Source organism: Melanerpes formicivorus, unplaced genomic scaffold (genome assembly GCF_026170545.1).
Source record: "Melanerpes formicivorus ecotype bairdi unplaced genomic scaffold, bMelFor1.0.p_v2 SCAF_5, whole genome shotgun sequence".
In the NCBI taxonomy this organism is placed as follows: Eukaryota; Metazoa; Chordata; class Aves; order Piciformes; family Picidae; genus Melanerpes; species Melanerpes formicivorus.
In genome coordinates, this window is record NW_027142357.1 from 21606468 (window position 1) to 21633266 (window position 26799).

The 26799-nt window shown below is 36.9% G+C and overlaps 1 protein-coding gene across 3 annotated transcripts in view; it reads right to left on the bottom strand.

Moving 5' to 3' along the window:
* The window catches only part of B3GALT1 (beta-1,3-galactosyltransferase 1), a 182930-nt gene that overhangs the window by 43476 nt on the left and 112655 nt on the right, over positions 1-26799 (bottom strand). For all 3 annotated transcript variants that reach the window (XM_068138713.1, XM_068138710.1, XM_068138711.1), the window contains one exon: positions 23592-23696. The gene's annotated coding sequence lies outside the window, so the exon portion shown is untranslated. The remainder of the gene's footprint in view (positions 1-23591; positions 23697-26799) is intronic.

The following is a 26799-nucleotide window of genomic DNA, read 5'->3' on the forward strand; positions in this document are numbered from 1 at the left end:
TTTATCAACATATTTCATCCTAGTTATGCCTATAGCATGTGGAATGAATGATTTATATGGTTAATGTAGTCTTTTTCTGTGCCATATCAAATGTGCCATATCAAATGTCTTCTGAGCTTCTGTCTCAAAGGGCTGTAAATTGTTTAAAATTGTGTTTTACTACATAATTGTCCCTGTTCAGAGAAGCAAAAGGGTAGAGCTTTATTTCATTCATTGAATAAGTTGCCAGTGTTTCTAGAACAGGTTTGTGTGCACTTTGCCATTCTATGAATTCTCATACTTTCAGTTTTGAAATTTCTTTTCTGTTTGTGCCAATGAAAATCAAGAACCTGAATATTCTAAAAAGAAAGTGCTAAGGAGTCTGGAGGTAATCAAATAGGTGATTTAGAATGATATTGGTACATTTTTAGTGAAGTAACTAAGGGGAAAAAAGTTAATAAACATAACACTGGAAGCATACTTAGTTGTATCCTAATTAATATTGAGTGAAGAAATTCTATAGACATAATACAGAAAATGTGAATTGGAAAAAAAGGATGGATTACTGTAACCCTTACAAATATGACAGAGTAGTGAATGTATTTTATAAATTGGTTATAAATTTTCTATTGAGTACAAGGGTGATTCTGCTGCTCTGACAAAAATGTGCTCTCCTAAAAAGAAGTTGTAATCTTACCTTCTTATGTAACTCAGCATTTGAGTCTCTGACACAACCCTGATAAACAGTTTCACAATATGGTACCAATTATAATATATGTAAGAGCTGAAGAGGTAGAAGGAGGTTGGGTTCATTTGTTAGGGGCAGGTTTGGTGGTTGTTTTTGTTTTGCTTATTTTTGTTTGTTTGTTTAAATTGGGACTCCTTAGTTAAATTGGAAATTAAATTGTTTTCTAACAAGGCTATTATAGTGTAGGCCTTCCAATATCTGTTTTTACAGATAACAAGTTTTTATGTTTTGCAGAGGATTCACATTTCTGTGGATCTTGCAAGGATGCTTGATAATAGCTTGAAAATATATCTGCTGGGGCATTTTTGATCTGGAACTGTGCTTACTTGTGTAGACCCGCAGGTGACTGTGCTTGTAGGATTTTGCAGTGTCTGTTTTTTGAACCGGAATTCTTCTATCTACTTTAGGCATTTTCTGATGCCTTTGGTATAAATATTTCATTAGATATTCATTTGCCATGCAAAAATTCAAAGAAGTTAGTATTTTGTTTTTCATTATCCACTCAGGTGTAACATGGATCAGCATCTCTGCACGTCTCACATAGAGTCATGAGGGACAATGGTCATTGACCTCCTACTTTTCCTATGAATGTTGTCTAAAGGATACACAATGAGGAGAAGGATACTTCACAGACAGGATGACTTGAATGGGAAAATCTTAAGCACCAGGTGAGTCTGACTGTCAGAGAGATATCTCACAATTAAGGAGCTGAGAACAAGTGCAGCTGTTTCCTGGTCAATGAAGCATGAGATTAAAGGCTGATGTCCCAATGTGAGAATCCAGTTAGCAAGTGACTTGTGTCTATGGTAGTAAAGTAAAATTCTGCTATTTATGTTACATGTTCTAGCAGAACAGAACATAATTTCTTATGAGTAATTAAATATGTATCTGCAATCACAATATGCTGTGTTATAAAGAAATGGCATATGAGAAATTCAGCATAGAAGTGGTGCTTTTTCTTCCACTTTATGTTCTTTTCCACACTGAACAATACACCAAGACCTCCAGTGGTGTAAGTTATTATGGATGCTGACAGTAGTTTTGTACCTCCTGGTAAGTCTGGGGATAAGTTGACTCAGTAGAATAGAATAGAATAAACTAGGTTGGAAGAGATCTTTGAGATCAACGAGTCCAACCTATCATCGAACACCATCTAATCAACTAAACCATGGCACCAAGCACCCCATCAAGTCTCTTCTTAAACACCTCCAGTGATGGCAACTCCACCACCTCCCCGGGCAGCCCATTCCAATGGGCAATCACTGTCTATGAAGAATTTCTTCCTAATATCCAGTCTAAACCTCCCCTGGCACAGCCTGAGACTGTGTCCTCTTGTTCTGGTGCTAGTTGCTTGGGAGAAGAGACCACCTCCACCTGTCTACAACCTCCCTTCAGGTAGTTGTAGACAGCAATAATGTCTGCCCTGAGCCTCCTCTTCTCCAGGCTAAGCAACCCCAGCTCCCTCAGCCTCTCCTCACAGGCCTGTGCTCCAAACCCCTCACCAGCTTTGTTGCTCTCCTCTGGACATCTTCCAGCAACTCAACATCTTTCCTAAAATGAAGGGCCCAGAACTGGACACAGTACTCAAGGTGTGGCCTAACCAGTGCTGAGTACAGGGGGAGGATGACTTTCCTGCTCCTGCTGGCCACACTGTTCCTGATACAGGCCAGGATTGCATTGGCCCTCTTGGCCACCTGGGCACACTTCTGGCTCATGTTCAGCCTACTATCATCCAGTACCCCCGGGTCCCTTTCTGCCTTGTCCCTTACACAATGTCAAGAGGCAGAAAATAGAAAAGTCATTTTACATAAAGAATATAGGGTACAAGCAGCATACTCTTGAAGTGCTTGCAATATCAGGCTGCTGCATTTTGCAACAGTAACCAGTTCTCAACAGTCTAATAGTGCTTTGGACATATGTATGATATGTTTCCTATAACTAGAGAAATAAAGGAGAGATTGTACTGTTTCTTTATGGTACATTCCTTAAGGAATAAAACTAAGAAGCTTAAAAGTTCCTTTATAAGCGAGATGTGGTCCTGTTAAAGACTCGAGAGATTTTGGTGAAGGAAAGACTTGAAGGTTATGGACTAATTTACATAGAGATTTATTTCACAGGTCATTTATTTGGGTGATTGGGATTTTACAAAAGGAGTCTAGGGAAATGTATTAATATCTTTAAAGTGACTAAATGTGTATGGCTTTACAATTGTTCTTGCTCTATTGGGTAATGCACCTTTCTGATTTCCTCTTGACAACTCAGAATGGATTTATAACTGCCTAAGCTGTGCTGGTCAGTATCTGAACATGTGTGTCTTTTGCCTGCATGTGATAATAAATTATAATGGAAGAGGAGGACTATGCTGTTAATAATAAGGACTAGAGACTCATTTTTGGATGACCATGAAGAAATACATCTCATGGAAGGCAGCCGGATTCACCAGTTTATCCATTTAGTACGAACATGGGGCATGTATAATGAGATATATATATATGTGTGTGTGTGTAAAGAGAGAAGGAAATTGAGGACATGTGACGGCCTTTTAAACAATGTAAAGAATGTGCATTTATATGAGCTTTTATGTAGGTCTACAAAGTTGATCTAAATACCAAAAAAGTTAACCAAATGTGACCTGTAAATCCTGCAGGCTTTGTAAATCCTACTGTTATTACTTTGGGCATGGATCCTTAGTAAATCTAACTACAGTCTAAAATGAGCAAGTAAATATATCCCATGTTAGTAGAACCTGTGTCATCTAGGCTTGTCCTTTTGATTCTTGATGTTTGCATTTATCATATAACTAAAATGTTCCTAACTACTGGTTTATAAGAAGGTGTCTTGAATGAAGCTGTTGAGAAATATGGCTGAGGAAACAGTGTAATTTTAAGGCTTCATTGTATTTTGTTCTTGATGACATTTGCTTTGTCCTCATAAGCTGTCACTGTGTGGCCACTTTCCTTTCTTGTAAGACTCTTTTATCACCTTCTCATGACATTTGCACAGTCCATGTTATGGATTTAACTGCAGTGTTATTCTTCCAGATGCTGCCAAAGGCTATTGTGGGGGAAACGTATTGTGGGGTTTTTGGTTGTGTTTTTTTTTTTTTGTTCATCTCCCCCCACCGCTTTAAATCCAATTCAGAAGGTGTAAATACGAAAGTGAGAGTGATCACAGTCTCTTTTGGGTTTGGCTTTGCCAAACTCCCCATTTCTACAGCATGAAACAAGACTTCATTAGAGACTCGTATGTGGTTATTTTGACCTCTCCTGACATGGTTTGCTGTTTTCTAATATTGCTGAAAAAGTTTGCAAAGTATGAGAACCTCCTGAAAGTATTCATAATGTCAGTACTGGTCACCTTAGTACTGCTGGCTCTTTGAGGCTGACAGAGACCAAGATCTGTTTCTTTCTCTTCAGTTGCTTTCCTGCTGCAATTGCTTGTCCTGCAATTAAGATACCAAAATTTTCTAGGGAAAATTTAAGGTTGCATTGTAAGTTTTACACTACTTTCATTCTTCCTGTCATGATTTTGGAAAATACACACAACAAAAGATTAAGAAAGCGATTCCGATAAGGTGCTAGATGGGAATGAATTAGTAACGTTTTGGCTCTGAACTCGTAGAGGTGATTGCTGACCCTTATGGAATGTCCCTTTTCTATGTTGTCAGTGACACGTACGCTACTTACTATGGCTTATGAAAAACTGTAATGCAGAGAATTACTTTATTCTTTTTTAACCCTGTTATTTCCTACTTCATCCCTTTTCAAACTTTCACAACTCTCCTCCTAAAACTTCAACTTCAGCATTTTAAATTTCCTATAGATAATTTCATCTAGTAATTAATACACCAAACCCACACTGTTTTATGTCTTTGGATATAAGCTACATGGACACACCCATACAGAAAATTTCATAAACTTCTCCTGAAGAGGAAGACAGAAAAAACTATTGGGAAGCAAGCACAGAATCACAGGGCACACAGACTTTCTTGAGTTAACCATCCAAAGTATAGAAGTCTTTTTTAAAATATGTTTTTTTTTCCCCCAGAGATTTTGTCATTCCAAAACACCTAATGTTGCATTATTTGTGGTGGAGTCCATTTTTAAAAATATCCTAAAATCTCTACTATTTCTTGAGATGTAGAAAAAAATTAGTACAGGCTTAAATCTATATTCTCTCTTTTTATTGAGAAAATCATATTGCAAAATATGATTTTGAAAATCCCCAGATAGGAGAGGAAGTGTCTGTCGTCTTCTGTGGGTATGAAATGCTCATCATTGTATGGAAACTCTAGATCTCATGCATGTTATTTTAGCAGACTTTATTACAACTGAGACATAGAATAAAACTTTCAGTAAAGGTTTATTTGAAATGCACAGAGTTTTGAAGCCTAAAGTGAGTGTTAATCAGAAGTTTTAAGTTCAGCTTTAACACTGGGCAGTAATGAGAAAAAAATACTGTTGCATTCAACCAGACATTTCATATTTTAAATTATTTATGCTAGGTAGGCAGAGTAGGAGATACAAAAATATCTATAGCTATGATATTGTTAGAATTCTGCTTTTTGGGCTTAATTTTAGAAATGAATGTGACTTGAAGATTTAAGAAAAAATATTTGCTAACTACCATTCTTAAAATATAAATTATGAAGTTTCAACTCATTACAGTTTCATTTTAACTTAGGGAAAGATTCCAAGCTCTGCCTAAAGTGCACATCCTTCGACCAGACCATATCAGCCTTGAAAAGTCCTTAACATCAAAGTAGCTTCTATAGATAGCAGCATAAGTAGTCTGAACTGATAGAAAATGTCTCCTATTCCTTGGAAGTCCACAGTAATTTCTTTTATTTATTGAGATGTTTTACCACTTCTCTGTCCTCTAGGAAAAGCGTGCCTCTATTCAGTCTGCTTGACATCTACAGGATGTGGTACTGGGCAGTTATAAATGAACCTTTGGCTTAAGGGGAGATATTAGGCAGACTGAGAAGGTCAGTTCCATTGAACCATCTGCTACATAAAACCAGAGCTGAATAAATGTAGATTTGAGCAGCTGGACTTGTGAAAACATAATTTATGAAAATGAAAATATAAACATATTTTGGTTTTTGGGGCTTTTACACCTGGAAATGCGCAGAGTACCAGGAAATCACCATGGCCAGAGAGAGAGGCTGGTACCCAGTAAGTGTTAGAGATTCAATGCTTCCATCATTTCAGTTACTTAGATTTTATTAAAATCCATAGGCATTTTACCACACATCTGCTACACTGCTATCTACTGTGCTCAAAAAGTAGTCAGAGGAGCACTTCTCAAATCTCACCAGAAATTACACATTTCTTCAAAATTTCAGTCACCCATAGCAAACTAAAGCATGTTATCAAACTTGTTGTCAATGGAGTATGCAGTGATGCACAGAGCATGTATTTTAGATCCCAGATTGTTGGGAGATTATGTAGGCTTACATGGACTAATATGAAAGTAAGCTCTTTCACATCTGTCCAGAAACTAACGTTATTTTAAAGTGATGCTTCAATATTCTTCTATGTCCTAAGAACACATATAAGCAGAGCCTGTCCTGCTGTTGCAGATATTTAAAAGCTATTGTTTCAATGACTGTAGCCACCGACTGCTCAAAAATCTGAAAAGATGTGTGTAAAAGAAATGAGTGTTCAACTATAGTGGAAAAACAGCACAGGTTAGCGTATGGGAAGTGTTTTATAAAAGGAAATAGTAGTTTAAAATGTTGCATGCCATTTTTCCTGAAAATGTTATATTACAAATAAAAATTGCAAAGACAAAAAAAAGATCAATGTCCAGGGAAAAAAAAAAAGACAAGAAAGAAGAGGGTCCTCGATGTTGAGGTCATGTGAGAGACAAGTTGATTTTTACATCACAGACTACATCAAAATATATCTTTACATTCCTTGATAAATTCTCATGTTGTGAGAAGGTCAAAGTCTTCTCCATTTGCAGCTTTTATTTCAGTCCTATCTTTGACAAACAGGTAGATCTGGTAACAGGGTGTGTGCAGCTACAATAAGTGTCTTAGGCTGTTGCGGTGTAGTGTGGCACCTCGAAGTGACATCACCTCCAGATGAGAGAGCTGGTAGGCTGCAAAAGTCCTCCTTGCCTTTCTTCAGATCCATAAATCTCTCTGGAGAGTGCAAGGGCTTTGACTGACTACATGTAGGTTAGGGCACTGGTGTCATGGTATAGGGGGTACAGCTCTGGATTTAGGGTACTTACAATACGTTTTGCTTTGAAAAAGCACACTTCTGCACTAAGTTTAATTCCCACTGGTGGACTGGACTGAGAGATGGGGCCAAGGCAGAGCTCTGATTGGGGAGGGCAGGAGGGCAGGCTCAGCAGCATGTGTGCCTGACAGTGCCACAGCGTGCTGGTGTGCCTGCTAACTCTTCTGGCCTCTCAGGTACAGTAGCTGGCTTTGGTCTGCTCTGAGAAGCATGTTCCTCATGCTGCTAGTTAAAGTGAAAAAGCCATAAGGCTACCTTTTGTGATACGAGAGCAGTGAAGGTGCAGGGGTAGGGAGAGAAGAGATCAACTTATGAATTCTATTAAATCTGAGCTGTCTGGCAGTCCTGTGCTAGATTCTTGGGCTCTGGGCCCAATATCCGAAATGCTGTCATAGCCTTTTGTCATCTATCAGAGATTTTCTTTTACTGGTTGAACCTGAATCTTGCTCCTTAGCACACACCCATGCTGTACTTTCTCAGGGGAGACACAGCTTTCTTTACTGAGTCTGCACTGGTACTGCCTAAATCAGTCTCACCAAAGCTCTTTGTGAAATAGTAAAATGAACCCTCAGTAATCAAAGTTGCCAGTATTTGTCAGAAATAAGGCTTGCTTAAAGTCTTTAGAACATGGGAGGTAGCTGCTGCTTTAACAAATATTCCCTTCTAGTGGAATATTTCCTAGCAGTTAAAATGGGAGTATATTTTAGGAGATATTAATTGTCCTGTCAGGTTTCCTGCAGATCTGGACTAAAGCCTCTGCTATTTAGCTGTTACCTATCTACAAAACTTAGATGGTCTTCTATCATTCACTGGTTCATTGATGCTTATGTTATTAATATTTCTTAGATGCTCTTCTGGAAAGCTGCACAGTAGGATAAATCTTGAATGTGTTACTGTACAGCTTGTCAGTAGGGAATTTCATGCTTTGTTAAAAAAAAAAAAAAGAAAAAGAAAAAAGTAGTAGTACTTCTCTATTAAAATGAAGATTTAATTCATGCTGTGTTAGGAACACTGATTTTATGATGATGGATGCTGAATGTAAGACTTTATAATAGATAAAGAAGAATGTAAGTTATGGTTTATTATCAGCTTTCTCTTCCTTTTTTTTCTTTTTTTTTTTTCCTCCCTCATAATTTCTGGATGAGTCTCCCTTTGGCAGGCTCTCAGGACAGCAAGGAACCATACTAGGCTGTTGGACATATGCTATTAAAACTGATTATCCATGGCAGTGTTCAGACAATTTATATATTCCCCAAAACTTATTTTGAAAGGTCTTTTTTGTTCACCCTCTATCTTGAAAGCCAGTTTCCACAAGCAATACTATGAGATTTTGATTTACTGCTACGAGTGATGGTTTTAAATGTGCTGGCACTTTTCACAGGAAGATGAAAAATATACACTTGTATTACACTCTTTCAACCCTGTTTGGGATTTCAGGTACAGAGGGCAGATTGTGCTTTTGTTGTTCTGAATGCTCTCTGACTTTCCCAATGACATTTAGATATGGATTCATATTTTGTTGATTATTTTTGGACTAAGCATCAGTCACTAAATACAAACTCATTGTGTGTCACAATTCTCTTAATAAGAAAAAATAATTCTCTGAACATCTGTAAAAAGCATATATCATTCTGTGATTTCATTACAATCAAATAATCAGCAGTTATATTCCTGACTAGCAGTATAAAATACTAAGAACCTATGAATGCTGTGGCTTTGTTCTGAGAAGGATTATTACAGTTTTGAGAATCTTGTCCATCAATTGTCTTGTATAAAACAACAGAGGTGAAAAATTTGGGGTATGGTGAATTAGTGCTGAAATGTTAGTGAAGGAAAATGCCAAACCAAGTTTACAATGTTTTGTATTCATTAAGACTAGGGATGTGGGTATATATTAATACTGGCTATCTATAAAGATAATACCATTAACCAGTTGCCATAAAATACCACCTGTCCATCCTTTTATTCAGAAAGGAATAGTGTATGTAGCTACCACAAATTTAATTTTATCTCACTTAAAATGCTTCAATCTAAAATAGATTTTTTTTCTCTATTTCATTAAGATATTCTGTTTTATTTATGTATGCAACACTTATTTTTCTTAGATGATGTTGTTCTTGTTGTTGTTAGTAGAAATCACAGAATCATAAAGAGGTGTGGTTGGGAGGTTTTAGGTGCTCTAGGATGGGGAGTTATCTCTAGGAAATAAAAATCTATTTTCATACCTTTTACCAGAGTCGTCTTATCTTTGGCCAGGTTAGATGATTATTAGCTTTTGAATGCTCTGGTTACAGACAAATAGCATCATATTTGTATGAGCTATCAGGCAACAGGAACTAACCTAATACCTAACAGACCTTTCTACTTATCGGAACATTTTTTGAGGCACTCTTAATCTTTTGTGAAATTGGATATTTGGGTTACATTTTGTTGATGTCCAGAAAACTCCACGTTTACCAGTTTCAGAATAGTTTATGTAAACATCCAAGATATCTCTTATCTTAGCATACGTAATTCTTTACAGTACACTCTTCAGACCAATTAGAAAACTCCTTTTAGACATAAAAGCACAATTATAATGAAATTATTTTATTTTCTGCATGACATTCTGTAAAAAATGATGTTTGTACATATGTATTTGCAAGGATCTGAGAAATGTGAAGCTAAATATTGAGAGCAGGAGAGATTAGATGAGTTAAGGGGTTTTATTTTCAAATTCCAAGTAAATAATTTGGTCTCTAATGATAGCAAAAATAGCACTCCAGTATCTTTAGAGTGATGATGTGAACACCATTTAAATGCTTGGTTTTAATTAAATGAAAACAACAAAGAGGAACAATACAGGTAAATCAATATTTATGCAGTGTCTTACAGTGGACTGTAAAATGCTGCACATTTCCAGAAAGAATGTGGCCCAAACTGTGAGACCATTGAAGTCAGTAGAACATAGTGAAGCTTGGCAATAGGAGGAAAAAGGAGAAAGCTAGGGCACTTCTCACTATCTACGTTGACTCCATATGCTGTTACCAAAAAAACCCCAACGCTAACAACCTGCACCAGCACTGTTCCTGCTTGAGGCCTCTCACTGCTTTCTTGAAAAAGCAACATGCATCCTGGATGCTCAGGTACAATGGATATGAAACCCACACATGAAGAGAAGAAAGCATGACATAGTTGTTGTTCTACCCTAAAGTGTCCTAATATTGTTATCATGGTTTTGAAATGTCTTCTGGTTATCCTGTCTCAATAATTGTCCATAGTCTTTCTCATTTTTGAATTATAAATACACCATTCACTCCTCTTGACAATCTCAATTTATAGTTGAGCTTCAGTTTCATAACTATATCTAGTTATGACTCTCTATTACAGTGTGTGTGAGGCCAAACTATACATATTGTGGACTTCTTAAGGAGGTTAAACCAGTCCACTACTTTGTATTACAGTCCATCCTGTTACATAGAGTTTCTTGACCAGCTCTCATGCAGCCTTACTATATCTTTGCCATGTTTAAGTAGGCTAAAATTTTCTTTTAAACACCGGCATTTTCTGGCAGTGAAGCAAGAATCTCTGTGGTACATCATCTCGAATCTATGTGCTTTTAGATAGTCTTTATGACCTATAAGAATAGAAAATGCTAGAAAATAAAAGCACATTAAGTAGCCTAAACATAGTCACTTGCATGTGGGTACATCTTATCTTGTTCTTTAATTCTATGATCCTCCTGAAATTTACACACAACCTTGGAAACATCTAACTCTTTTGCATGAGCTACTTATGCACAAATATGTAGTTAGATGTACAATAAATAGTCTATGTGATGACAATGTAATACAGAGCTCCAGGTGGCCTCTCTAGACAAACAGTTTTCATATTAATACTTTGATGCTACAAATGGAATGAAATGAGAAACCTTTTCTCTACTAACATACACAAAGACATTAATGGGTATTTTGTTATTTTAAATTGCATACATGTGCAGTAAAATTGAAACCTAGTATTGATACTGCTCTGAAGTAAATGAGAATGATTATCATCACCAAAAGCATTGGCTAGTGTGTGTTTAAATAACTTGAAGATTACATCGCTCTGAATATACAATTCTAGATATTTTATGTACTTTGGTTTTACAAAGGATTCACAGTCTGTTTGTGAAATATAAATATATCTATATATAAAAATTACAACTTTTTGAGTAAGCATGATCAAGCATGTGTTAGAATCTGTTTGCTCTGAGGTAGAACATATACATTATAGTTAACCACAGTGTTGTCAAGCTATTTTTAATCAGTACTTTTATTCGGAGTCACATTTCCATTAGTAGCTTCTGCAATACTAACCCAACTTGTTGGGCCAAGAAGTTCATGCAGATCTTAAAGTTCCAAATACCATACTGAACAATTAATAATCTGTGCAAAACAGGAGGTTTTGCTCTATGGAAGTACTGTTGCAAGTTTAAAATTACTAGAAAATATTTAACATATTATAACAAGGTAGACCTTGGCAAATCCTTGTTACAACAGACCATTAAAATACCTTATTTATTTTTTTATATTCTAGTTCCATTTGCCTGCTGTAGGATGGCTACTGCTTTTTTCCATACGAAAGCTCACACCAGGCAAGATTTAGAACTGGAATGTCAAGTGTAAATGAATTACAGTAAAATATGGAGGGGAAAAAAAGAAATAAAAAGTCCCCATCCTAACAGAAACATGGCACCTTATATATGTGCAGTGTATACTTTCTTGCAAGTAAGTGGCTGTTATTAAGGAAGAAAGATAAGAAATATGTAATGCTTCCCTAATCTCCCTCCTCATAAAGGTCAGTGTTTCAGCAGCACCCTCAGCATGTTCTGTCACTGCAGTGGTAAATGTTTCTGTTCTTTGCCTGTCGTGCCTTGATGCAATTTTAATTCTGTGGATGTAGTGTGTTCCTTTAAAGCAAATATGTCAGATTCTGTTTTCCTATTCAGAAATATTCAGAACTGGGATGTCAACTTGAACTATTTCTGTATTTTGGCAAGAAGTGCTCATATGGTCCAATATATCTGCTTGGTAGCTTCCATGCTTTGAATAGTGATTCAAACAAAATGATAAATCAAAGAAACTGGGAAAGATATCAAAGAAACTGGCAAGGTTTGTGCTTCAAATGTTTCTTAACTATTAATTAAAGGTAGCCTGAAAGTGAAGGTATGATTGGTGAATGGTAGTACCAGTCCTTAGCCATTGTATATATCAACTCTCTGCTTGGGTGGCAGTTTTAAGCAGGATTCTGCTTGGGCAGCTCAGTGGGTTTGTCATTGTTCTGCCCTTTGGTTATTTAATCCATGCTATATATAGATTGTGCATTCAGAACTACACCAGATGTACAGAGCAGAAAATGGAGTTGCTAAAAACTTTTATAAGACACTTTTCATTCCCCAGAGTTTGATATTCTGGGGGAAGGGATATCTTTTGATGGTATTTCACAGAGATTGTTGTGTAATTGGGCAGGTATTAATCCAAATTCAGTTGTGTGTTTTTGTTGGCTGGTGGTGTATGTTTGTTTGTTGTTTTTGTGTTTTTTTCAGGATCACTGTGTTGCACTATCCAAAATACTTAGGCTTCAGATTTAAGCTTTGAATTCAAATAATAGGAGATATTCAGAACATAGTGATTAAGGTTCATTTCTCCTTACCTTTCACCTACAGTTCATAAGTGATGGTCTTGCCCCCTTAAAATGCATAGGAAATTATAGAATAAACCAGCAGATATTGGTTCTGTGATAGTATAGACCATTTTTTATGCTGGCTTTACAGAAATAAAAATAACCATCTGTATAGAATTAAAAATATGAACTTGCAATCTTATCTATAAAACTGAAAAGTTTGAAGAGTGTGCACATATTCCTTATTAAAAATGTTCCTTTTTCTGTCAATGTTGAATTGGTTTAAATGCCCTCCTTTTTACTCACCCCCCAGCCCCAAGTTTTTCTGTAAATAGGATTATTATCATATATGCTAGGAAGTAGTTGGTTTTCTTTTAAAGATCCTATGTTTGGATTTGAGAGTATTTCATGACAGTGGTAGAAATTTTCATGCTTTATTGAAAATTAATAGCAGAAGTAGTCCTATGCAATTTATTTCACCATAGTCCTTTATTTAAAATTAAGGAAAAACTAGTCATATGTCCAACCTTTATTTCAAATGCTTTTCTTCAAAGGCTTTTAATATCTATTTTTGATCCATATCTTAAGTTATGTGTATATATATATATATAGGATGCCAGCAGAACTAGGGAAGTGGTTGTCCCCCTCTACTCAGTACTGGTGAGGTCACCCCTCGAGTACTGTGCTCAGTTTTGGAGCCCTCACTACAAGAAAGACATTGAGGCGCTGGAGTGTGTCCAAAGAAGTGCAGCAAAGCTGGTGATTGATGAGGGCTCTAAAGCACAAGTCCTGTGAAGAGCGTCTTGGAGAAAAGGAGCCTGAGAAGAGACCTTCTCACTCTCTACAACTACCTGAATGGAGGTTGTAGTGATGTGGGTATTGGTCTCTTCTCCCAAGTAACAAGCAATAGGATGAGAGTTGATATCTGAGCTGATGCATAGCTGATTTTAATTTTTGACCAGAATCCTTCCTTTGTGTTACTTCTCCATCCAAAATATTTTTTTTTAAATAGGAAATTGTTTTACAGCTTGTGTGAAATGAGTGTGTGGTTTTGATTTGGGTTCTAAGAAGATGATCATAAAATCACAGAATTGTTAGGGTTAGAAGGGACCTCAAGAATCATCTATTTCCAACCCCCCTGCCACAGGCAGGAAAACCTCACACCAGATCAGGTTGCCCAGAGCCACATCCAGACTGGCCTTAAAAACCTCCAGGGACGGGGCTTCTACCACCTCCCTGGGAAAGCTGTTCCAGTGTCTCACCACCCTCATGGTGAGGAACTTCTTCCTAGCATCCAATCTGAACCTACCTATTTCTATTTTTTTTTTCTTTTCCCCTAGTCCTATCACTACCTGACACCCTAAAAAGTCCCTCACCAGCTTTCTTGTAGCTCCCTTCAGATACTGGATACTCCTTGGAGCCTTCTCTTCTCCAGAATGAATAGCTCAAACTCTCTCAGTCTGTCCTCCTAGGAGAAGTGCTCCAGCCCTCTAATCATCCTTGTGGCCCTTCTCTGGACATGCTTCAGAATGTCCAGGTTCTTCCTGTAATAGGGGCTCCAGAACTGAACAGAGTACTCCAGGTGGGGTCATACCAGACTGGAGTGGAGGGGGAGAATCACCTCCCTCAACCCACTGCCTATCCTTCTCTTGATGCAGCCTAGGATGTGATTGGCTCTCTGGGTTGCAAGTGCACACTGGTGGCTCATGTTGAGCTTCTCATCCACCAGCACCCTCAAATCCTTTTCTTCAGGGCTGCTCTCAAGCCAGACCCTGCCCAGCCTATATAGGTGCTTGGGATTGCCCCAACCCAGATGCAGGACCTTCCATTTGGTCTTGTTGAACCTTATGAGGTTGTCATGGGCCCCCTTCTCCAGCCTACTAAGGTCCCTCTGGATGGCATCCCTTCCCTCCAGTGTGCCTGCTGCACCACACAGCTTGGTGTCATCAGCAAACTTGCTGAGGATGCCCTCAATGCCACTGTCCATGTCACCAACAAAGATGTGAAACAGTACTGATCCCTGAGGGACTCCACTTGTTACTGGCCTCCACTCGGACATGGACCCATTGACAGCTACTCTTTGGGTGCAGCTGTCAAGCCAGTTCTTTATCCATTGAGTGGTCCATCCATCAAACCCATACTGCACCAGTTTGGAGACCAGGATGTTGTGTGGGACAGTGTCAAAGGCTTTGCTCAGGTCCAGGTAAATTATATCAGTTGCTTGGCCTTCATCTATTAATGTTTTGACCTTGTCATAGAAGGCCACCAGGTTTGTCAAGCATGATTTGCACTTGTCAAAGCATCTAACGTAGTAACTAACAAAACAAGATCTAACATAGTAACTGTGAAAACTGACTTTACCTGGTAATTTGTATGGTTCTTTTGTCACAAAGAAATATGAAAGGCGAGTCCTTGGGCAACTATATGTGGGAGGTTTTAGGCTGCCTTTGAGAGATGACGCAAATGAGGTTGATCCTTGTAATGTAGTGTCTGTTCTGTAAGTAAATAAAGACCTCTCATCCACAGATGTTTAGACACTTTGCCCAAAGGAGATTTTTACATATGAAAAACCAAGAATATATTTCCTAGCTTAGCAGACAGATGTGCAGACGCTGACAAAGAAACGCAGATCCTACATTTCATTAACCTGTATGTCCCCTTTAACTCAGAGGATAAAGTTATGCCTTGTAATACCTTTTATAGAGATAGCAGGGTGCCTGTTTTTTTTACAATGCGGGTAGAATAAACAGAAGATTCAGCAGCAGAGGAACATTTTTATGTTCTTATAGCTAAACAACAAAGTCTGCCTTAGAATTACTGCTTTCTAGCAGCCATAATTCTAACAAAGACATAAAAGTACTGTTGAGCAGCTTATACTTGAATAGAAAGGAATAATTGCTGGTTGACATCTTACTAGGATTATATGGTTTTTAAATTTCATCTGCTTCCTTGTGTTTGGTTTAAATTTGGAACTTTTTGAAAGCCATGTAGAAGTGGTATATACACTAATCCCATTATTTATTAATACGATTAATGAACGTACATCCTGTATAAAGCTTTCAAAACATACACTCTATGTCACTTTTCACATTTTATTTGAATTGATTGTCAGGTAGTCCACATATATGTACAACCATATCAGGCTCTTCATGGGCCTGAATTTTGCTCTGTGTTTATCATTAGTAAGCATTGTTTCTATACCTAGGGCCATTCTAGCAAATAATGAGAGTAATATGTTGATGCTTTTTATGGTTATTAGTTCTGTTTAGGCCAGATACCTTGGATGAAAGAATTGATGTTATCTTAAAAAAAAAAAAAAAAAAAGCAAAAGCTCACTCATCTGTCATTTCAAAAACAAATAGACAAATTAATATATTTAAAAGCTCAAAGAAACTGAAATAGAAATACTACTTCATTACTAAATCTGCAAACAACTTTCTTAGATTATGATGTTCTGTCTGTTGTGTTTTCCTAAACTGAGCACTGATCTGAAATATAGACATCCTGTGTCTCAGTTTAAGATCCAAAATCATCTTCTAGGCAAGTATATTTTCAGAAATATCTTTGGTGTTTCTGCAGAACTGAAGTTTTACAAAGGTAGGGTTTTCTTTCTATCTGAACACAAAAATCTGCTAGGATTACTTATGAACAAAACTCAAGAGCTATCAATTAAAAAGGAACAAGAGACTCCCTACTGTCATCATATACTTTTCTTGTCGATATGTATTTGAAATTCACTTCACTGTCTTTGGAGGCAAGGTGCTTATGTCTGCCATTCTGTGACGGAAAGCTGTTTTCAGGCTGTAGCTTAATTAGTGAATTTGAGTTGTTTGGCAATTGATTATTTTTTTTTTAAATGTAATTTCTTCTTCTCTAGAATGACTCTTCAGTCTTATCCGTATATCTATGCTATGATCAGTGAACAAAAAAGAAAGAAGGATAGTAAATGAAGCTCTTAGCTGCTATGATGTCTATTAAAAAAAGATAATGGCAGTATTAGATGTAGCAAGACAAAAAAGTATACTGCCTTTGTACTCAAGAGTACCTTTTTTCTTCCTTGCTAAATAGGTTCTGTTTGCAAATCTGGTATCTATTGATCAGTCATTACATTTGGCACAACTGAACCCTGTCTTAAATCTCTTTAGTTCCCCCTCTTTAATAAAGATTATTCAAGGCTCATCATGCTTTTCAAAAAGCACTTGACTGTTTCTTGTAATTTTAAAAGCAATTCATTACAGCTAAATATCTATTGGAAAAAGAAAGTATTAAAATGGAACTTGTTTTATACTGCTTAAAGTGGCATTGCTACAAACATTTTTGACCTGGAGCAGAGTGCTATAAGCTCTTCTTTATTGCAACTCATCAGGTTCTTGAACTCAAGGTATACGAATGTGCCATTTGTTCAGACTAGCTTTAGAAAGAGGATTAGAAGTTGTATAGCACCCAAGACTTTTCTCATTAGTGTGTGTGTTTTGTTTTTTGGTTTTTTTTCTGTTTGTGGCTGTGACAAGTGTATCTGTTTGCTTTAGCTTTCTATTACTGAAACAAAGACCAATGTAATCATGCCCTTCAGTGGAGTTATCCAGATGGAGAAGGTAGGAAGCCAAAAGTTTTGGAAGAAATGTTATGGAATTCAGAGTGTGGTGTTTAAGTCCATAGTCTCCAGAAAGTATGCTAAAATATGATTAAGGATAAGATTCCAAACCAGTCTGTTCTATTCCTGAGTAGCAAGTATAATGATGAAGCTATCCATATCCTGCAGCACCCTGGGTTACTTGTTGAGGTGTAAGTCAAAAATGATCTTTAGAGAAGTCTATCTTGAAGAAACTAGAGTTTTCAAGTGGAGATTTAAAGCCTGGAATCTTACCAACTTTTGAAGGGGAGGCAAATACAATTTTTGGTTGATAAAGGGGATTAGCATTCTTTGAGAGAGCATGGTATTGGATTAATTCTTTTTTTTTTTTTTTTTTTTTTCCTGTGATAGTAATGTAATGTCAGAATGTAACTTCCCTCCCTTTCTCTTACTTGTGCCAGAAATGTTTTCTAGTCAGCTTGCCTGCTTTTCCTCTGAAGAAGGCACATGTATTATTGTACACATGGGAGATTGGTTTTTACTAGCATGTTTTACTCTTCAAAGATTTAAAACATTTTTGTGAAGCACTTTTTTACTCCTGAAGTAAAAATAATTGGCAGAAGCAAAGAATGTTTGCAACCTTTTTCTCAACCTTGTTTCACTTCAGTATTTTAATCAAACTGTAATCACAGAAGACAGTCAAAACTTCTACAAAGATATATTCCAGAAGTCTTATTTTGTCCTAATGGAAATTGCAATAGTAGACAATCAATAATAATATTATTGAATAACATGCAATAATAAAATTGCAATCACTAATACTTTGATCTTTTCCTGAGCTTAACTTGATGTATTAGCAAAATCTAAGATTCTATCTCTGATGCATTTCTAACACAAAAAATATTTTCAGTGTGCTTAGAATGTTATTCACTAATATAGTTCTTACTGTTAAGTGAAGAAGTTAAAGAACAGAATATGCGTACATAGATGTATATAAACAAAGAGAAGACAAGTACAAAATCCCACAACTTTGTATGGAAGTCAGTGGGAGTTTTGACCTATATAGACAATTTTAACCATTGTATTTCTGTGCCAAATTATGTAATTAATTTTTTTCATTTGGGTTCAGTCTGCATATTAAATATTACTTGAAAGGATTTTTATCATATGTATGAATCTAAACCAATCTTGTTTGATCAGTGCAGTGGATTAGCTTACATCTCTTAAGAGGGAATTTAAAGTAGGAGTCATCTGCTCTTGTGAATGTCTTTTGTTTTGTTAGTAACAGATAAAATAAGCATGACTAATACTCCTGGCTACAGAACTGCATTTCAATAAACTTGTAAAACAATAATAAGGTGATATGGTCTGTAGGAATGAAAGAGAAGCAGAAGTAAGGGAAATACTGATAAAATTAGACAGATGATGCACTCTAGACCTCTTTGATTTGTGGTACTTTTTCTCTATACAAACTTGCCAGAGGTAAATACAAGTATTTTGTGCCTTTGTAAAGCATGACATTTTTATTCCTTTTGTTCTAGCTCTTAGTAAATGCAATTGGTTTTCTTTTAATAACTAAAGAAAAAAAGAGGTGAAAAGAGGGCAATAGAGGGATGCATTGCTATTTTTGTTACTAATTCAAATAACTGAGTGTTTTGTGTCATTTGTGGATTAATGCTGGCAGGCAGCTATTTATCTGTTTACAGCAAAGAAGGGCATTACTGTATATAATAGTTACTTGGGAAGACAAACACCATAACTCTGAATGTCCTTACCCCAGCTTTATTGCAGAGCATGACATAATATGCTATGGGATATCCCTCTGGTTATGTGGGGTCAGTTATCCTGGCTGTGTCCTTTCCCAGCTTCTTGCGCACCTCCAGCCTACTCAGTTGCAGGACATGAGATGGCCTTGACACTGAGCGAGATGTGTTCAGCGATAGCTGAAACATTGGTGTGTTATTGGCACTGTTCTGGTCACAAGTCCAAAACATAACACCATATGAATTGCTATGAAGAAAACTAGCTCTATCCCAGACAGAACCCATACAGCATCTAAAAACAAAGGGACAGAGTGAACAGGCAAATGGTTGGAGGAAGATATATACAATAGGTAGTTTCCTTAGCCTGACCAGAAGAGATAAAACACTCCTGTGTGAGCTACCAAGCAGTTCTGGCTTACATGTAAGTGCTTTGGCATGATAGAGCAAGTAACAAATTGACCACTAGCATTGTGTGTTTTGGCATACCTTCAGTAGGTATCATGGACAAATATGCAACCTTGGTATTATGCAGGACTGGATCTTTATATGGTATTCTTTCACATGTTTCTTCTGCAGTTCCTCTTTAGCATACAACAGAATTATACTCAGTGCTCCTTTTTGAATATGTGCATGTAGGCATCCTCTAAATTTGTATATACAAAACAAGCAAATGCTATTTCTTTCTAGGAGATATGATGCTTGAGTAAAGTGAATTTTCACATCTTTGCTTTGCAATGTGGATTTATTTCCCTCCCTTTCAAAAGGCTGTGTTAACACATTGTCAACATTTTCTTTTTTTTTTTTCCTTCTCTTTTTTTTCTCTAAGTTAGAGCAAAATAAATTGTTATCTCCTGCCTAGAGGATTCCGCCCCCCCCCCCCCCCCCCAATTTTTTGCCCCAGTTCCTCTAGTCATGATCCCCGCAACTGGATTTATACAATCCCTGCTATATTCTCACCTCCAAGAACCTATTCAGTCTGAATTTGTGCATGGGATTTTGCTTTCAATAATGCAAGCTACAGTTGTTACAGTATGTTTCTGCCTTGCCACCCTCCCCTCCAGAGTTTGTATGTTTTTTTGAAGTCAGCTTTCTGAAAGGACATAAAAACACCAGAGGGAATCATAATTTTTCATAATTTTGTGCTAATGGAATTGTCAGCGAATTAAAATTCAGAAATCTTTTCAGTTAATTAATATGAAAGTTGTGCAACAGGCCCTGTTATTTTGATGTTAAGTTCAATTTTTTTGACATTGCACTTTCAGCTTTCAGTGTTATGGAGATTTTCTGCATTAACAATAAAACCTAAACCCCAAGAATGAATGAAAAGCATGTTCAGATCATTTAATTGCTGAAAGCTAGAATCCTGCATTTTGGCGTTTTTCTACAAACTAAAAGTCACTGACCTACAGGAAGGCTGGGAAAGAAATGTTTAGAAGGGCTTGTAGCAATAGGATGAGGGGCAATAGTTTTAAACCAGAACAAAGTAGATTTAGGTTGGATGTAAGGAATGAGCTCTTTACAGTGAGAATGGTAAAATACTGGAACAGGTTGCCCAGGGATGTGGTTCAGGATGTGGTGAGGAGGCATTCAAGATCAGACTCAGTGTGGCCTTAGGTAGCCTGACCTAGATGGAGGCGTCCCTGCTCACTGAAGGGAGGTTGGACAAGATGACTTTTGAGAATCCCTTCCAATCCAATGCAATCTGTGAATCTGTAACTATATTTCCAGGTTGTGGCCTCATAGTCTCCAGTAGCTGGAAATGTAATAATTGCTGCTGTTCTACTTAAATGCATTCCCTATGATCTAAGTGCCTCTGCTCTAAAATGATTATGCCCGTTTCTCATTTAGCATGCCAGAGCATCCACTTAAACTAAGGTGATTCATTTTGTCCTCACTTTAGGATAGATTAAAATGTTGTTGCACTCTGAAACAGGAAATTACAACTAAGAAGGTGTAATTTATTTTAAACTTGTGTAAATGCTATTCAGGTTAATATTCAGCTGGTTTGAAATAGGTCTCTGAAGGCACAGACTAGGACTTGGCCTAGGGTACTGCTGTTGCCTCCTGCTGCCATCGGGAATTCCTATACTGGTGCAGATATTCTGCGCTTCAGGGTAGCAGTACATAGCAAACAGAGTTTGTACAGTGTTCTGATGGGACACAATTTTTTGACTGCTGGGTTGTTGCATGGCACTAACATTGAGCTACAATTCATAGTTTATCAATGTTTGCAAATATCTGCAGTCATGCAAATCAGATTCCTGAATGACTTTGCCTATGAAGGATAATAATTTCTGGCACCTTAATCTCTCTCCTCCTAGTGCACTGTCTAAAAATATAGGCCATGGTCATATTTAATTTTGTGAAACCCAGCATGTAACTTTTGCCTTGGCTGGGCTTTGTGGTTCCATCCATCCACCTCCTTTTCACCTCCTGGGAACAAAAGTTCCTCCACTTGGTTTCCTTTCAGCCTCTTTAATGGTGCTCTCCACCTCTGAGTGGCTGAGTTGCCTTTTGTTTTGTCCTTTTACAGCCTTCTTTTGCCAATATATAAACAGGTTGCCATTTGCTATGAGAAGCAGCTTGATATACACTTCTGCACTGAGTCTGGGAAACATTACTGTTCAAAGACAGAAGCTGAGGTACCATTTGAAATCGTACGTAACACCCACCATGATAGGATTGACTCAGCATATTAATTTGAAATTTCAACCTCACTGTCAGCTTTTGTGTTTGGAATTTAGTCTTGGATCATACTTGTTTCTTAAGTTATTCTCCTACTTTGGTTATAAACATAAAATATATTAAATGAAAACTACAAAGTCCTAGGAAGGAATGGATTATGTTACTGAGCACTCCCCATGACTCTGGGTTTTGATTATAAGTAAGAAAGCAATATGAACAGCATCTGACTTGCTGATCTCTGTCTTCACTTAAAAGTCATTGCTCAGGCACTCATTTAGAGGACTGAATATTTTTTTTCTTCCCTCCCCCCCCCCCCCCCCCCCCCCCCCCCCCCGAAAGCCTGTACAGTTCTTCTGAAATTCACAGTTAATATTGATACTCTGAAGGCCACAAAATATTACTAGAGAAAGAATGTATCAGGGCTGACTGTGCTTTGGAGTTAGTGGAAGTTTAACCATTGTTTATTGAAAGAGGAAGGCTGGACCAAAAAAATGATTCAATTGTGTTTTGAAAAACATTAGCTTGAAAAATATTAATGTGTTTAACAGAGACAGATTTACTCATTCTATTTTATTTTTAAAAGACAGTCTCTCTTATTTTCTAAAGCATTGTCTTGTTTTTAATCTCTCCTTAACTACCTTCTATTTATAGAGCAGATCAAGAGAAGTAGCTTGCAGATGTCAAAAAGATTAATGTATTTTCACATAAGTGTTTTTTTTTTTCTTTAATTTCATGCAAATACTTTTTTATTAATGCTTTTTAAAAGACCATAGGAGGTGTATAGACTTCTTTTTTTAATTTTTCTTGTGGTTAATACCAGAAATTTTTTAGCTTTCATTTCTAAGTACTTCAAATTCTGCCAGAGAAAGAAGAAATAGCCTATGTGTATTTAAATGGACACATAAAGATTACAAGAATTGAAATTGTCATTTTTTTCAGTCACCTACATCACTGTAATTGATCTCTAACTTTAAAGTTCTATTTTAAAAAGTGCTGTTACCAGTACTTCCCCCCCCCCCCCATTTTTCATCTAGAAAAAACATTTAATTTCCATGTTATGTTCTCACTAAATATTTTTAAATTCCTTTGTGTTAATAAACACTTTTTCTGTGTCTCAAGAGGTTAGGAAATTTACTGCTTTTGAATAAATAACATTTTCATAGGCAGTTATGCTACTGAAATTTTGGTAAAATAACATGTGAGATTTAAAAAAAAAAGTACTGCTGAGTAGAGTTACTGTTACCCTGGTCAGAGAGTCATGTGTTTAAATGCACATTTAAATAGCATTCTGTATGCTAGAATTCTTGTATATTCTATTCTGTATAAATTCAGTATCAGTCAAAAGTCTGCTGTAGCTGCAAATAAAATGTAACTGTTCCCTTCGAAAGTGATGGTAATACTGGAGTGGTAAATGCAAAAATGAAAGTATCTAGGACACATGTATTTTAGATATCATGTTAGAACAGAAAAGACAGACACCATGGATACTGAGAATTTAAAAAAAAAAAAAATATTAACTTTTAAATTAAACTTCCATAGAGCAACAGCAAGCCCCTCTTTCCTGACCTTTGACTGACCTTCATTTACACACTGCCATAAAGTTAATGGTTAAAGTAACAGGGTTGTATTTGTGCTATGCTAAATTTCTTAAAAAAATAATTTAATTCAGTTTTTATGTTATATCTTCCATCTGGGGTTGTAAAGGGGAAGAGGGCTTTCTTCATTTTTCTTTTCCTGCTAAATACTTATATATAGTCTCAGATAAAAAAAATCTTTACTCGTTAACAGGCCAAAGAACTGTTACAGAACAAAAAAAGAGTGAGTCAACACAGTTTAATTAAAAACTATATAGTACAACAAATTAATGTAATATTGGGCATTTCCACTACTGTATTTGATATAAAAATCTAAATCAGTTTGCAGTATCATACAGTTATGTGGCTACTTACCCTTTTAAAAGAAGCATCAGTTGGAATCAGTGGAAAGTCCCCAAGATGAAGTCAATAATTGCTTAAAATGATGAGCCTTTACAGTATTATTTTGAAGTGCACAATCTGAAATTAGAGAAAATTTAATGACAGTTGTATATTTTGTTGAAAGAGGTATTGCTCAGACATTTATTAACAACAATCTGACTGTTGCCTTCTACAGAGTACAAAGAAAATGATTTATTTTGAAAATGTCTTTCAGCTGAGTAACTAGGTAACTTACACTGTGCTACATGGATTTGAAGCAGGATTCCAGTGCAATGAGTGAAGGAAACAGATGGAGTAAGGGGAGGACAGATTGGTACCAAATAATTACAGACACTGTTTTCAGTACCTGTGCATTAACTGCCATAAATAAATTTATTTTTATTTACTGAAATAGAAAAATCATAGGCTATGAACCAAAGCATTACAGGGCCCAAAACTACTATATCTGAGAGCAAAATTTTCTGTAAGCAAGAGCCTGACACCTCATCCAGTAATTTTATTCTGTTAGGGAGATTTAAGCACCTCTCATTCAGTAAGAAGAAGAGTTTTTAGCAATTCTACCATATTGGACAGCTGTGAACATTTTCTTGCAGACCAGAGGTGGGCTACTCAAGTGTTGCAGTGAGTGTTAGAGACTTGCTCCACCACAAAGTCTTCAAGTAGCCTGGGAATAAGCTGAACCTGGAGCCCAAAGTGGAGCTCTGGAGCCAAAAGTGGAAGCTGAGAGAGTGCTGAAGGCCGCTTTCTCTCCTGCAGCAGCCTTCAATTGGAAGACAGGAATAGTGACTTAGAAAATCAAAACAAATTTACTATATATATATACACCAGCAGTCTCTTATCTGCTACATGGCACAGCTGCTCCTTCACATACTTGACCTTGATTTAATTTCGTCATCCCTGTGGTTAAATAGGAAGTTCTGCTGTGAGCCAAATAATTTATTAACTTCCCTCACCCCACCAGTAGCTGCCAGCTTGTTGCTGATAATGTTGAATTTTTATAGGAACACCTGTTAGAAGCTGCATGGTGCCCATCCAGAAGGTGTACATTTATTTTAGAAAGTCCACTAATTATGAGACATTCAAAATTGTAGAATGCAAACAGAAACTAGCCTTTTATTCAAAATATTTGCAAAATGAATATAGGTTAGAATACACAACTGTTCTCATTCTTGTTGAATTTGTATTGGTAAGTTTTATTAGAGGCACTGCATGACTGGCCACTATATTTTAGTGCAGCAGAAGCAAGAATATGAAAGTATGTAACTTAAATATCATAGAATTGGCTTTCTGTCAGATTTTATTCTTGGGTATTAACATTTTCCTATGAATAGTTTGCATGAAAAATTCACAGTTCTGTGACTTTTTAAAAAATAATTTTCTTTTTTTAAAAGTTGATTTTAGGGACTAGGCTCAGTACTTCTGTGATAACACACATATCAAAGATGTTGCTTTGTCTTCATGTGGAAAAACTGAATTTTAAAGCTTTGTTAGCTGATCTTATGTTACCTTCCCTATGTTATCTCATTCAAGGTAAGTATTGCAGTGCTACTGATTGAGTGTTAGAGGCTGGGTTACAATCTTCATCCATCAATAATTCTCTTTCAAAACTCATCATCTTCTCCTGCCTTTAAACACTCATCATCTTCTCCTCCCAACTTTAAACAGATCTCTGCTGAGTTGGGATGTAGTCTGCAAATCAGGCAAATAGTTTAGAAGAGGTGTGGTGGGATAAATTGGAAGGAAGATAGTTTGACTTGGTTTCATACCTGAAGTGGAAAGAAATCATTGTTCAGTTTCAATTATTAAGCACTTGCAATCTGAATTCAGTTTCAGAATGGCTTTATGCAAATGCAATGTTGTTTTTTTTCCACTGGGACTTCTTACAAAATTCTATATCTCTATAGTCATTGAGCTTCTTCCCTTCCCCCAGTAATAACTCATTTTCTAGTCTGAGTTTAGTTTCATGTGTAGATTTGATTTGTATTTAACCCAGGCTGAGATTTCCCTTTCTCAAACTACTTGATTAGTTTTAGCTCCCTAGAGGAATGCTTTTAGAAGAGAGAGCAATCTTGTACAAGACTTTTGCTGTTCACTAAATGTGGGGCTTCTTGTCCTGATGTAGTGAGAAAGAATGTGCATGCACTGCAGAGGAGAATACTCTGTTAAAAATCTGGCAGCCACTGAATCATGTAATGATAGGGGTTAGGCCTCAACTGTTATCCACTGAAGGCTGCAACCCAAGACCTAAGGCTAATCTAAGTTGCAGCAAAGAGTAAATCTCTGTAAAGTGGTCAAAATTCAAGTGCTTGGTATTATTTAGACCCACTCCAATAGATGGTACTCTAGTTTAAATGCTTCCTTGAGCTATCATCCCTGAGGTTTTTGTTCCGCTGTTCCGCTTGGAAAGAGTCTTTACATATTAGCTCATTAGGGGTAATACAAGATGACTGTGAAACAGCTGTGGGGCATACATGTCAAAAGAAAGGTCACAATATTCTGAACAGGTACAAATAAAAATAAATGCCCAGTATATGCACTGCTTTTGAAGCATCTGTCAAGAGCTGAGTATCCAGCAAGCTTCTTGTAAGGGATATTAGTCTTATCAAGGAATTGCTTCTTTCTGTATTTTTGTCAGTCAGCCAATCATTTGCAAACAAATTGAGCCTCATCATTGAAGCTGTGAGTTGAAACAAGTATATTCTATTCTCCATATATGTGCAATATGTCTAATGAATTACTTTGGATACTATGATCAACCAAACAGCAGATTCTGTTCTGTACTTAAATTTTAAGTTTGAGCTATAGGTTTCATTATTTCACAGGATTACAGAATGGTTGGGGTTGGAAGGGACTTGTATAGATCTAGTAGAACACCCCCGTCACAGCAAGTTCACCTAGGGCAGGCCATACAGGAATATGTCCAGCTGGGTTTTGAAAGTTTCCAGAAAAGGAGACTCCACAACCTCTCTGGGTAGCCTGTTCCAGTGCTCTGTCATCCTCAGATTAAAGTTTTTCCTCATGTTGAGGTGGAACCAGGCAGAAAGGGACCTGGGGGTACTGGCTGATAGTAAGATGAACATGAGCCAGCAGTGTGCCCAAATGGCCAATGGCATCCTGGCCTGTATCAGGAATAGTGTGGCCAGCAGGAGCAGGAAAGTCATCCTCCCCCTGTACTCAGCAC